The following is a 12,284-nucleotide window of genomic DNA, read 5'->3' as shown; positions in this document are numbered from 1 at the left end:
TATCCCGAAAGTTTCCCATACCCCTCCCCCCACCTCTGTTCCCCTACCCACCCACTCCCACTACTTGGCCCAGGCCTTGCCTTGTGCTAGGTCATATATTTTCTATACTTTCTATGTCTAAATAGATGACAACTGTCAGCTCTCTGTACACCTGATGTTGTAGGGCAATAGCAAATGTCCCTGTTGCTGCCCTTACAGCCCCTAACCCCAGTCCCAAGATGACTGCAAGAGTAATTCCTAGTTCTCTCTTATGTCTTACCAAGTCTTTATCATCAGGGTCCCAATAATCTAGTATATCTTCATAAGGGTGATATAAAAGTCTAGGCACTATTTGAACCAAAACACAAAAGTTATGGTTACTTCTTAAAATTTCTATACTTATACAGGTTGTGACACCTGAGGCACAAACCCACCAGCCATCTAAAGGTGGAAGGAGGTACCCAGTTTGACTTTCTTTTTAAAAGTATGTTGTATTACACAGGTGTTAGTGAGTCTGTGGGACCCGGCCTACACATGGGCCCTCACACGTGACAGCTGAGAGAGTCAGGTGTACTTGCTGTTGTTTCTACCTACAATGAGAGGCTTCAGAAGAAATGTTAGGTGTACTGACATATGTAATACCTTTATAGTAAGGAGGTGCCACATCACAGCATAGCCAACACCTTTCAGTTATTCTAGGGTTTGTGGCATTGAGTAGTCTAAAAGCATTAATTAACATGTCAAGAAGGGTGTTGGCACTCAAGTCTGATCACAGAGGCTGTGTAGGTGTAGCCATTAGACCCCCATGTGATGTCAAGGGAGCTATAGCTGGTGTAACTGCCTTTACAACAAGCTTAGGTCTGGTCTGAGGGGAGGGCCGTGGAGGGTGGATGGGGCTGGCCTAGGGCTGAGTTTGGACCCACTCGAATGTAGGGGGTTTCTATCTTAAGCTTGTTGGTAAATGTCAGCCCATTGTCATATCCATCAAGATAAAGTCTGAGGTCCCAGTCATATCCTCTTACCCAATTTTCAGCCTTTTTCCTGACTTAGTGAAAGAAATACGAAGCAGATGACATCACCTCCACAACCATTCAAACTCCGATACTTGATACCAGGCCAGGAGTGTATAATTAGCAGCTACCTTAATGTAGTCCCAGTTTGATGCATGTTTCCAGGAGGCTTGGCCTGTAGTTTCACAACCCCAGCTCTTACAATAATATTCACTAGCACTCCCACACTTCAAATTGAGGGACCTTGCCCAATGAGACCAGGGCAAACATAGAATTCCTGTGCCCGGAGCAACCTTCTCCAAAAGCTATTGCAGCAACCCCCGTCCGAGTTCCTTGTCTCCTGGCTGTTCCATGGTGGTTCACAGGTTTGGGGAACTCTTGGAAGATCAGGGTACCCTTCTAGGTCCTATCCTGAGGCACCTGCGGTTAGTTGGCAGAGATCAGGGAATAAGTGTGGCCACCATTGGTAGGGTATTGTAACCTTGGATACACTCTACACTGTATCACCTACTCCATTTATCACCATCCAGGTTAAGTTGCACAGCTGGTGAGGGCCGTCACTAAATGAGCATATGGGAAAAGAGCTAAAATACAGTACCATTATCAGGGGAAGGATTCCCATTTTCAGTTCTCTTGACAATTTTTATCTTTAAAGGATTTTCAGTTGTCTTAACTGCCCAGTTCTGGATGTTGTCCTTTTCTTCAATGGGTGTGGCTCTCTTCACGTGGGAAGCATGCATCCAAGCAGCTATTCCATCTACATTGACGGCTGTTGGGATGGTCAGCCACTAGGTATGGTCCTTTCCAGCAAAACTGCACACAGGAACCAACAAGCCATGAGAGAAAAATATTTATCTTATGGCAAGTATAGGAAGAAAAGAGTGATATTGTTTTATTATATAATTTTTTCAGGGACCTGCTTCTATTCTATAGCTATGGTATCTGAATTTCTTCTCAAAGTGTCCCTGTATATAATCTATATAGTCTTTATTTATGAAAAAAACTATATAAAACTAAATAAAGGGTAGGAGGAAAGGCAAATACATTTTATAAATATCAAATTTACAATATAGACATCTATTGGGTTTTATGTGGGTCCAAAAGATATTCTAAATTTAAAATTAATATTCCATCTAAGGGTCTTCCCCATGGAACCATAACCATTCCCATGATTATATTTATTCTTTTCTTATTATCTATTTTACCTGCAAAAGCTTATCTTGATTACATGACCTGAAAGAAATTTCAATCTATGGTTCTATGAATTTGTGATTCAGACAGAAAATAAAAGAGCATGTTGTTATGGGAATGTCGGTTGGATTATTTACAATATGAATCATCTTTATTCTCAATCGGTTAGCTCTAGAGTCCACTAGACTAGATGCTAATGTGAGGAAACTGTTGGCTTTTTAAGTTGTCTTTCTAGTGACCCATTATTCTCTGTCTCTGGTCATGCCTCCTACCATGAATCCTATAGTGTATAGAGTGAAGACCAAGCAGATACGAGAGAGTGTCATTCAGTTCTTGTTTAAAGGGATAGAAAATACTTCTCATAAAATTTAATGGACACTTCTAAGAAGCCATAGTTTCCTCAGCCTGCTTTAGGTCCAGGAAACCTTTAAATCCTGTGTCTGACTGTAAGAAGTGCATATATCTGAGATTCTTATACTTGTTTTGAACAAGTGCAATCATGTTCATGTAAGTAGAGAGTCTGTTATGAACTCAAATTTTCTTTCCCTAAACTCTCTATGTTCACTGCTTTCAATATTTATGGACATGTTGTTTGCTCCTGAGTTATAATTTTCCAAACATTACAGCACACTAGTTAGATGACTAGGAGTGACTGCTCCAAAAATATTGATAACTGTCAATATATGACCTATCTTTTGGAACATTTGTGCTTATTTTCTTAGCTTTCTGTTCCAAAATCACTTGGAGTTTATTGTTATTTCCAATGTTTTCTGTTTTCTACTCCCAAATTTCCAAGCTATATATTAATTTGTAATTCATATAAATACTAACTAAAAGAACTTTGAAGAGATGTGAATCATAGAAGACTTATACTCTCTAGAGACAGTTATGTCAGTATTCGTCAATATCAAACAAACTGATTAAATAGTTTGGGTTTAATCAAATGTAATCATTAACGAAAGACATGAAATATATTATATGGTTTCATCTGAATAAAATTCAGAAGCATGCAAACTAACCTATGTTGTTAGACGTTAGAATAATTTTTCCTTTTGAGAGTAAGGCACTATGCAAGGAAGGATGTGCCTGAAATACTTTTAATATGATTAATCATGAATCTTTTATTTATGATGTGAACTTTTTCTTCATGCCATCTAATTTTTGTTTTTGATAGTATGAATTGAGCGATACCCCGACTGTCTAATCTTTGACACATTTCTTTTTAACTCTCATGCTAGCTGTGGGTGGTTGATAAATTGTATATGTTTTCTTTTCTTTCAGAAAATTGATAAAATTAGTATAAATTATATTTGCATATCTGTACAAGTTATAATAAAAATGTAGACAAGACTACAGTGAGAAAATCCCTCTGTTCAAATCTCCTTCATCTAATTGCTACAAAGCATGCTCTTTTAAAGGGGTTGTCTTCTCATGTATGTGCTTACTTTGTTTTTCTGATGATTCTTTTCCAAATATTTTGAACATTAAATATATTATTAATCTCTCTCTTACACACAATGTAAATTGAAGTCAATCATTACATCTGTACCTACTCTCCTTTCTAGACATTCTATATGTATCTATATATACACATTTAGACTGTCTATATGTGTAGTATCTGGGACACATATGTAGTGTATCATAACATGTGTGGTATATACAGTATATGTGAGAAGATCACTGTTAGCTTTCCTGAGCAGATAGATAGCCTGTGGCTCTGGCTTCTTGAGCATCTTAGGGTCTCCAAGGCAACTTCAGTGTTACAGCTTCTTGTTTCAGTGTCTGGGATCCACACATGATTTTCAGAACCCCTTTAAAAGGTTTGAGTCACTTCGCCAGCTCTGCCCTNTGTAGCACTCTAAGCTCAGCTTGATCCACTCCACTGCCACTGCTATTCTTGGTACTGATCACCCCATGGTACTGGCATCTCCAATCCACCGGGGTCTTCCACTACAACTAGGCTTCACCAATAGCTTCACATAGGCTCTCTTCATAGTGCCATACCTCAATTCCTTTGAATGACCCCTTCAGCCCTGGGCTGTCAAGAACTGAGCCTGAAGCTCCACCAGTGCCCATCCATGGCTTTTCACTGTGTCAAGCCTCAGCTATTCTCAAGGTCCCCTTCATGCCTTCAAAATCAGTACCATTTAGGTGACCTTTACACATTTCCAAGTACAACTGTAACAAGAGTTACAACCTTAGCTATCTCGGAAACACAGTTTCTTTGTGCTCTCAGAAAACACTTCCCAGATTATTTCACCTCAGTGATACTGGTCTCTCTCTCTCTCTCTCTCTCTCTCTCTCTCTCTCTCTCTCTCCCTGTCTCTTTTTTTTCTTTTTCCAATATTGTATTAGGTATTTTCTTCATTAACATTTCAAATGCTATCCTGAAAGTCCCCTATATCCTACCCCTGCCCCTTCTTGACCCTGGTGTTCCCCTGTACTGGGCCTATAAAGTTTGCAAGACCAAGGGGCATCTCTTCTCAATGATGGTCGACTAGGTCTCTTCTTAATCATGGCTAATTTCTTTGATACAGCTAACTAGCAATTATTCCAGTAATCCCTTCTACTTTTCAATCTAAACCCAGAACCACATGACTGAAGCTGTCAAGTTCTGCTGCTTGAAGGAAATGGAACATGGTCTCCCTTGTTCTATCACCAGCTTTCTGTTTTTAAACACCCTCTCTGCCTAAGCTTGGCTTTCCTGGAACTTACTCTGTAAGTTGACCTTGAACTCAGAAATCTTCATGACTTGGTCTTGTACTGCTGAGATTAAATGCGTGTACCACCATTACTTATGTTAAGCTTAAACTGAAACCTGCTTTGTCCCAGGTTGGTCATGAACTCAGAGATCTGTTTGGCTTTGTCTCCTGGGATTAAAGGTGTAGACAACCATGCCTGGATCTAAATTTAGCTGGGTAGGATCTTGCCCTCAAATAACTTAATCTGCTATTTCCTAGAACATAGAATTCAGTTCCATTTCACTTCCTAGTAACTCTTTAATACTCAAACCAAAAATTTTACATTTTTCCTTTCTAAGCTTGCTATGCTTGTTCAAACTTCTCTTTATGAGACTTAACCAGAGAACAAAGTCTCTGCTGGGCTTTTTTGAAACTTCCTTTGTCAATGCAATTAACCTGAGTCTCTTCACCTTAGCCTCAGGAAGACTTTTCAGACAAGGGCAAAAAGTAGCCACATTCTTCACCAAAATACCACAAAAACAGTCTTTATTTCACATTCTGAAATTCTTTTCCTTTGAAATCTCTTGAGCCAGGTCAACACAGTTCAAATTACTCCCAGCAACAAAGTCTTCCATATTCCTACTAGGATGACTGATTAAGCCCCATTTAAAGCATTCTAGTGAGTTCTAAATCCAAAGTCCCCAAATCCACATTCTTTCAAATAAAAGCATGGTCACAACAATACCCCACTTCTGGTACCAACTTATGTATTAGTCAGGGTACTCTAGAGTCACAGAATTCATGGGCAGTCTCTATATAGTAAAGGAATTTATTGATGAGTAACAATCTGGAGTCCAACTCCCAAAAATGGTCAATAGCAGTTGTTAATGGAAGTCCAAGTATCTAGCAGTTGCTCAGTTCCACAAGGCAAGCAGGAGAAGGAGAGAGATAGCCTTCCTTCTTCAATTGTCCTTTGAAGGTTTAGCCCAGATTAAAGGTGTGGTGGCACACACCTTTACATCTTGAACTCAGAGAACTCCCTGTCTTAATCTTCTGGAATCCATTGCCACTATGCCTCAAGATCTCCATACCAAGATCCAGGTCAGAAACTTCTTTCTCCCAGCCTCCAGATTAGGGGCACTGCTGAGCCTTCCAATTCTGGATTGTAGTTCATTCCAGATATAGTCAAGTTGACAACCAGGAATAGCCACTACAACCATCATACCAGGATCTAAATTTCACTGGGTAGGATCTTTCCCCCAAATACATTAATCTGTTATCTCCTAGAAGATAGGATTCAGTTCCATTTCACTTCCTAGTGCCCCTGTAGTAATTGAACCATATATTTTATATTTTTCCTTTCTAATATTGCTACACTTTTTCAAAACAGTCTCTTTCTTATTGTCCAGTCAAGGTCTTTTGATGGAAGATGTCATCTAATCTACTGAGTAGACTGCAGTTGACATTGAGGTAAAAAATGACCTTGAACCTACAGTCTGTTTCTTTAGTTTTTATCAGTACGGGCTTTGTCCCAAGCATTATGTTGTTGGGAATCTACCCACAAAGAATTCTGGAATTAGTTATAATGACATTTTATAGTGGTTTTTTTATCAGCCCTTGACTGTGTATCCACTTTGCAGGTGATTCCGTCACCCAGCTAATTCCATCATGCTGACACACTCCCACTGGAGTAATAAGATTAACTTTTAGGTGGACCATACCAGGCAAATCCTACATTTCTGTTTATTTTTGAGAAAAGGGTCATTTTTGTTTGAGAGTCCAGATCTTTTGATTTCTTAGAGGACTGTCTTAAAGAGCCTGACCTAAGGTTGGACACCAGTTAACAGTAACAGACCAGTACCTATCACCAGTTTCCAGGTTACCCACTCCCCCAATAAGACCTGTGTCAAGCACTAGTTTCCANCAGGTTACCTCCCCCAAATACCCAGGTGTAACACCAGTTCCAGGTGATTTCCCAACAAATCTGCACCTCCCAGGTAACAATCCTGCTCCTGGCACTTCACTTCCTAACAACCACCAATAAACAAACAAACAAACCAAAAAAACAAAACAAAGAACAACAACAACAACAACAAAGAAACAACAAAGAACAGAACTTAAGTTTATGGTTTGGCTCCCAACAAGAGACAACTATATTAAAGGCCATAATGGCTTCCCAATCAGATGTTTGCAATAATAGATACCCATCTCTTGTCTCTATAAAACTCTATTGAATAATGCCACCCCAATGCAATTGCATGGGAATCGTTCTTAGGTGGTCTTTTGGGGGGGGGAGGGTCACCAACTTTTCCTGGCACAAAATGGTCCAAATTGGCATTGAGCTTTGTCTCATCCTTTGATGGCTTCAGCTCATGGTCACTCAGTTGGCTGCCATTACCTACCTGAATCAAATACACATACACAAACATACACACACAGACAAACACAACTCACAAACAAAACACACACATACTTCACACAATAAACACACATAAAATAAACTACATCTGAAACAAAATTTGTCTTGGTAAGTGTTGTATATCCTTATGAAGCACTGAAACCTGATTTTGTTTTTCTCCATTTTTGAAACAGAATGAACATAATTCACAGTACAGTTTTAATAATATTACCACATAAGTTCAAATTTATCTTCTGGCTTTTATGGTTGGGCATAACAATGATACAAATGTAGGCCTGGCACATTTGCTCTAAATCCTTTACTTCTGCCATGTACCTACAATTCATTTCCATCATTACTTTTAGTCAGGAGTTGTCTAAGTTGTCAGACTGTTCTTGAAGGCAAGATATATACAGAATGCCAATTGCTTTCTGCCTAATATACTAATCCCAAATGAACAAGGTGTTAATTTTAGAGGAATGTTCAAGTTACTAAGATCTTTGGGTGGGCTGAGAAATACTAATCACATCATTATATTGAAATTTTATTTTATCAGAAGTATAAAGAATTTATCATTATTCACATAGCATTTCGGAAAACTTGGAAAAACTAATCAGGTGTGGTGTGAAGAAAGTGGGAGATGATGAAATAGTTCTGGTGTCTGTGGCTAGTTCTGCAGATTGCCACCATCTAGCAATACACACCGTGTGAGAACAAAGCCAAGCCTGTGACCTTCCTATTGGGGCCTCTCATGATGGGTCTGGTTTAAACACAGCCACCCAAATGCCCTTATATTGGATAGGATTCTACCTACTTGCCCTCTTCCCATATCATATCTAATGATTCCATATGACCCATATGGATGTTTTGAACACTGCTATGTAATGTTTGTTGTGTTTGAAATGGATTTTTCCACTTAAAAGTCTCTCCTACATTGTCCTAGAACAGTGGTCCTCACAATCTTCCTCTGATGCCGTCTGAAGATTCAGTACACTTCTTCATGTTGTGAGCCCTAAGTATAACGTTGTTTCCCATGCTACATTCATACTGTGACTTTGCCACTGTTGTTGACTTGCCAGGTGAAATCTGATAGGCAGGATATGTGATGTGTAGCCCTTGTGAAAGGGCCATTCATCCCCAGAGAGGTTGAGACCTACATGTTGAGGACACCATACTAAGCTTGTGTAATCAGTAATCAAGTTGTGTTTAGTAAGCATTTTTCATTGCACTGATTACCAACTCTGTATATCTTTCAGAGTGCTGCTTCCTCTCCGACCAGGAGGCAACCTTTTCATCCCAACAGCAAAATTTGTCTTCTTCCAGCCTCATAACAGGCTTAAGAAGGACTTGGGGCCCCTGTGACCAGAAGGCACTCTGAGGCTGATGGAGTCTTAGGCAGAGACAGGAATGGAGCCCAGGCAGTTTGGCAGTCACAGACACTACAAGTCCCACCTCTGCCTTTTCCATTTGTCTTTGATGAACATCTGATGCGACACAGGTGCTGACCCTCATCCTTTCTCTTTCAACCTCACAGCCTGAGTCTAGAAATCAGGAGTTCAGTGGTGCCCATGACCTCACACCACAGACAGCATAGGTGATAACTCTCTGGGAGAAAAGAATCCTCACTTTATAAACCTGTGAGTGATGATTCCAGTCTACACCTATGAGACCAATGTTACAACCAGGTTCAGTACACTCTTCCAAGAGTATACCATACTGATTTACATTCATGATAAAAACAAAACATAACATAATAAAACAAAAGAAAAAAGAATAAGCAAGCAGACAATGACTGTGATGTAACAGAGTTTATTAGGTCAAAGAACTGTTGATCACAGACAAAGAACAAGAACATCTATCTCTACAGTGTGTACTACACATTTTCTGGGAAAGAGGATAGAAAGGGCAGTTGCAAAGCAACTTGTTGACTGAGCGAAAACTCCAAACATCAAGAGCTCCAGGGTAGGGATTTAGTGTCTACACTGCTCAGATTCCAGGAGCTGCAGGAGAGGGTAGGCAGACCTCCCTCAGGTTTCCAGCTTTCTTGTCTTTAACCTGTACCAACATCCTCAGCAATTTTTTCCAAATCCAAACGATCATTCTCAGTCAGTCAGCAAAGACAGGCAAAGGCCCAGAGGAAAGGTGGACACCATGTGAAGGGTGAGGCATTGTCCCTGCCTGGGACAGACAGTGTGTCCACAGGAGCCAGTGTGAGTGGGTGGGTGAGCACTAGCAAGCAAACAGAAGCCTCTGGCCTTGCTTGTTCTTGTTCTTCACCTTTGATCTTCCCCTCCCTCCCTGACTAGAGAGCTGCCCAGTGTTCATGGGGCCCTGAGAGATGAAGAACCTGTCAGCATTGTGCCAGGGTTGATTCTCCTTCTCTGGAGCATCGCTGCCCCAGCTTGAGGTGGATCTGGGTTGGTGAATCACAGTTACATCAGTGGGCAGATCAAGTTCACGTTCCGTATTCCTGGGGTTCTGCCCAGCTTTCTAGTGGTTCTGTTCCTGAGGCAATTTCCCTTACCCTAAGGAGATTTCTTTAATTTCTTTTGGTTCTTTGGTCTCTTCTCCCTGATTCTGCAGGGTTCTCCTGCATCTTCCTTGCAAGAACTTTTCTTCTTATGCTTTTTTTTCTGGGGATTTCTTCAGCTGGTATTCGGAGTCAAGAACCTCATGTTCTCTGCCCTCTGGCATGTCGATACTGACCTGTTTGGGGTCGGTCTGCTGCACATAGAAGAGCACATAGGCATTCTCATTCAGGACGGAAGTCACATCGCACCTGGTGACCTTAGTATCATCCATCTTGTACCACTTCCCATGGCCGACGTTGACACAACAGAAGTAATGTCCACTGTGACAAGTCGCACCATTATGGACCAGGACAGCATTGAGGGCATAAGGCAAAGGTTCATCAGTAGGCTGGGACAGGTATGGCTTCAGGTCAAGGATCTCTGGGTAGCTTACTTTTCTGTCCAACTTGTTACCCAAGCCCGAGAAGCGCTTTAACACAAGCAGGAGTACCTTTGGGGCACTATAAACCTTCAGGGTCTTGGAAGCTGGCATCTTCTCTCTACACCTACCACAGTAGTAGGCGTTCTCCCCACACAGCTCTTCTGCCTTCTCTATATCACCTAAGGCTTGCTTCACACTCTGAGCTGAGCTGATATCCAGTGGTACGTCCAGGAAGGGATCATAGGAATCTGAGGTGCCCTGGCAGTGGAGACACTTGATCTGAGACCTCCACCAGCCTCCAAATATGTCATGAATCTGGGAGCTGTACTCAGAGGGGGATTCCTCTTCTGATTGGCCGGGTCCTTGAAGGCAGGATTCATGCATGGTTTTCAAGGTGAACATGAGAAACTCATGGGCATCTTCTTGCTTGTCCTTGTGGAAGGCAGAGGTCAAAATCGGAGAGGGCTTCATGACATCCCCCGAGTGGGAGTGCAGGAGACTCTGGGTCACATGGGCTTCCATAGCACACATCTTACAGCCTTCTGGGGAACAACAGGTCTGAGTGTGTTCCTGGGACAGCATGTAGTCAGCGAGAGGTGGTGTGTGTGTCAAACACTGCAGGGCTGCGTTCAGGTAGCAGCTGTTGCCTGTGTTCTGGAGCCCACATCCTGGTCCTTGGGGACTCTCCCAAGTCAGACTGTGCTTGCCATTGGCAGCCAGCTCCTCCACCACCTGATCTTCATCCTGATACAACTCTGGGGCACCAGGAGATGACAGGGCTGCATCTGCTCCGGGATAAGAACACGAAAAGACTTTAGGGCATTCCAGTGGCCAAATCCTTTAACTTCAGACTGCATTCTAGAAAACCTGACCTAACTTTCACCTCAGGAAAACTAACAGGACAATACCTAAAATCTATACAAGTTACCCCCTTCAACCCCTCCAAAAAAGAAAACACTCATATACACCCCATCCTAAACCAAACATGAACATAAATCTAGTCTCTAGGTTACACCCCTAACAAGACCAGTGTTTCCAGGTTATTACTCTAACAGTTCTGCACCCCCAGGTTCAAAACCAACCCCCTCCCTAACAACCATCCATGCAGAGGGAAGCAGACATTCAGCCCATGACTCCCAGCACCCACCATTATGTTACAGGCCACAAAAACTAGCCGATTAGATCCTTGCACACTCACCCACACCTCTCTGCTTGCTGCTTACTATAAATGCTTACCCTGAGAGATATCGGAGGCTCACTATCCCCAAAGCCTTCCTGCTAGACAGTGGCTCACAGTGGTGCCCTAGCTAGCTGGAATAAAAAGGCCTCACAGTGATTGCATCTCATCAGTTCCTGTCTGGTTTGGGGGATGACTGCTCTTTCCTGGCACTACACATGCAAGCTGCAAAGGCCTTATGATGAGACTCAACTTCTTAGAAGGGCAGAGCAGCCCCTTTGTCAACAAAAGTCTGCACCCTCCATTCTTCCTTATGCAGGTCTTGGGCAGCCAGAAATAACAAGGCTGCTGGGGGACACACAAGATGTAAAGACCTTACAGTGAGACTCACCTGGGAAGGAGGTAGCAACCAACATGTCTCCAAAGGCCTCTTCAGATAACTTGCTGGAGTCTTCTAAGGGAGCAGAAGGCAGCCTTTCCCTCCAGAGAATCTGTGCAAGTGAGAACAAATGCTCAGCCTTTTATTCTCCAGTCTTATGACCAAGCCTACAGTCTTCACAGAACAGCCAATCGCAGACAAGCCTCTCCCGAGTGGGTGTGGTTTCTGCAAAGCAGCTTAGAAATCTCATCTCTTTGGANTGCATTTCCCTAGCTCCAGTGTCTTTTGCTTGGATCTTACTTGGAATAAAGTTTCAAAACCATGTCAAATTGAAGAAATGATGTCTACTCATGCCATATAAGAGTTTCTATCACCTTCCTAACTACAGAGAACCAGCCTAGTCCTTTTTCCTTCCTTTTTCCTTTCTTTCTTTCTTTCTTTCTTTCTTTCTTTCTTTCTTTCTTTCTTTCTTTCTTTCTTTCCTTCTTTCTTTCCTTCTTTCTTTCCTTCCTTCCTT

The 12,284-nt window shown here is 41.8% G+C and overlaps 1 pseudogene; it reads right to left on the bottom strand.

Moving 5' to 3' along the window:
- Positions 1–9,488: 9,488 nt before the first annotated feature.
- On the bottom strand, positions 9,489–11,879 carry LOC110315651 (annotated as a pseudogene).
- Positions 11,880–12,284: the final 405 nt, after the last annotated feature.

This window comes from Mus pahari, unplaced genomic scaffold (assembly GCF_900095145.1).
Source record: "Mus pahari unplaced genomic scaffold, PAHARI_EIJ_v1.1 scaffold_11479_1, whole genome shotgun sequence".
NCBI classification, from domain to species: Eukaryota; Metazoa; Chordata; class Mammalia; order Rodentia; family Muridae; genus Mus; species Mus pahari.
Note: the sequence above shows the minus strand (reverse complement) of the source record. Positions and strands in the feature narration are given on the sequence as shown.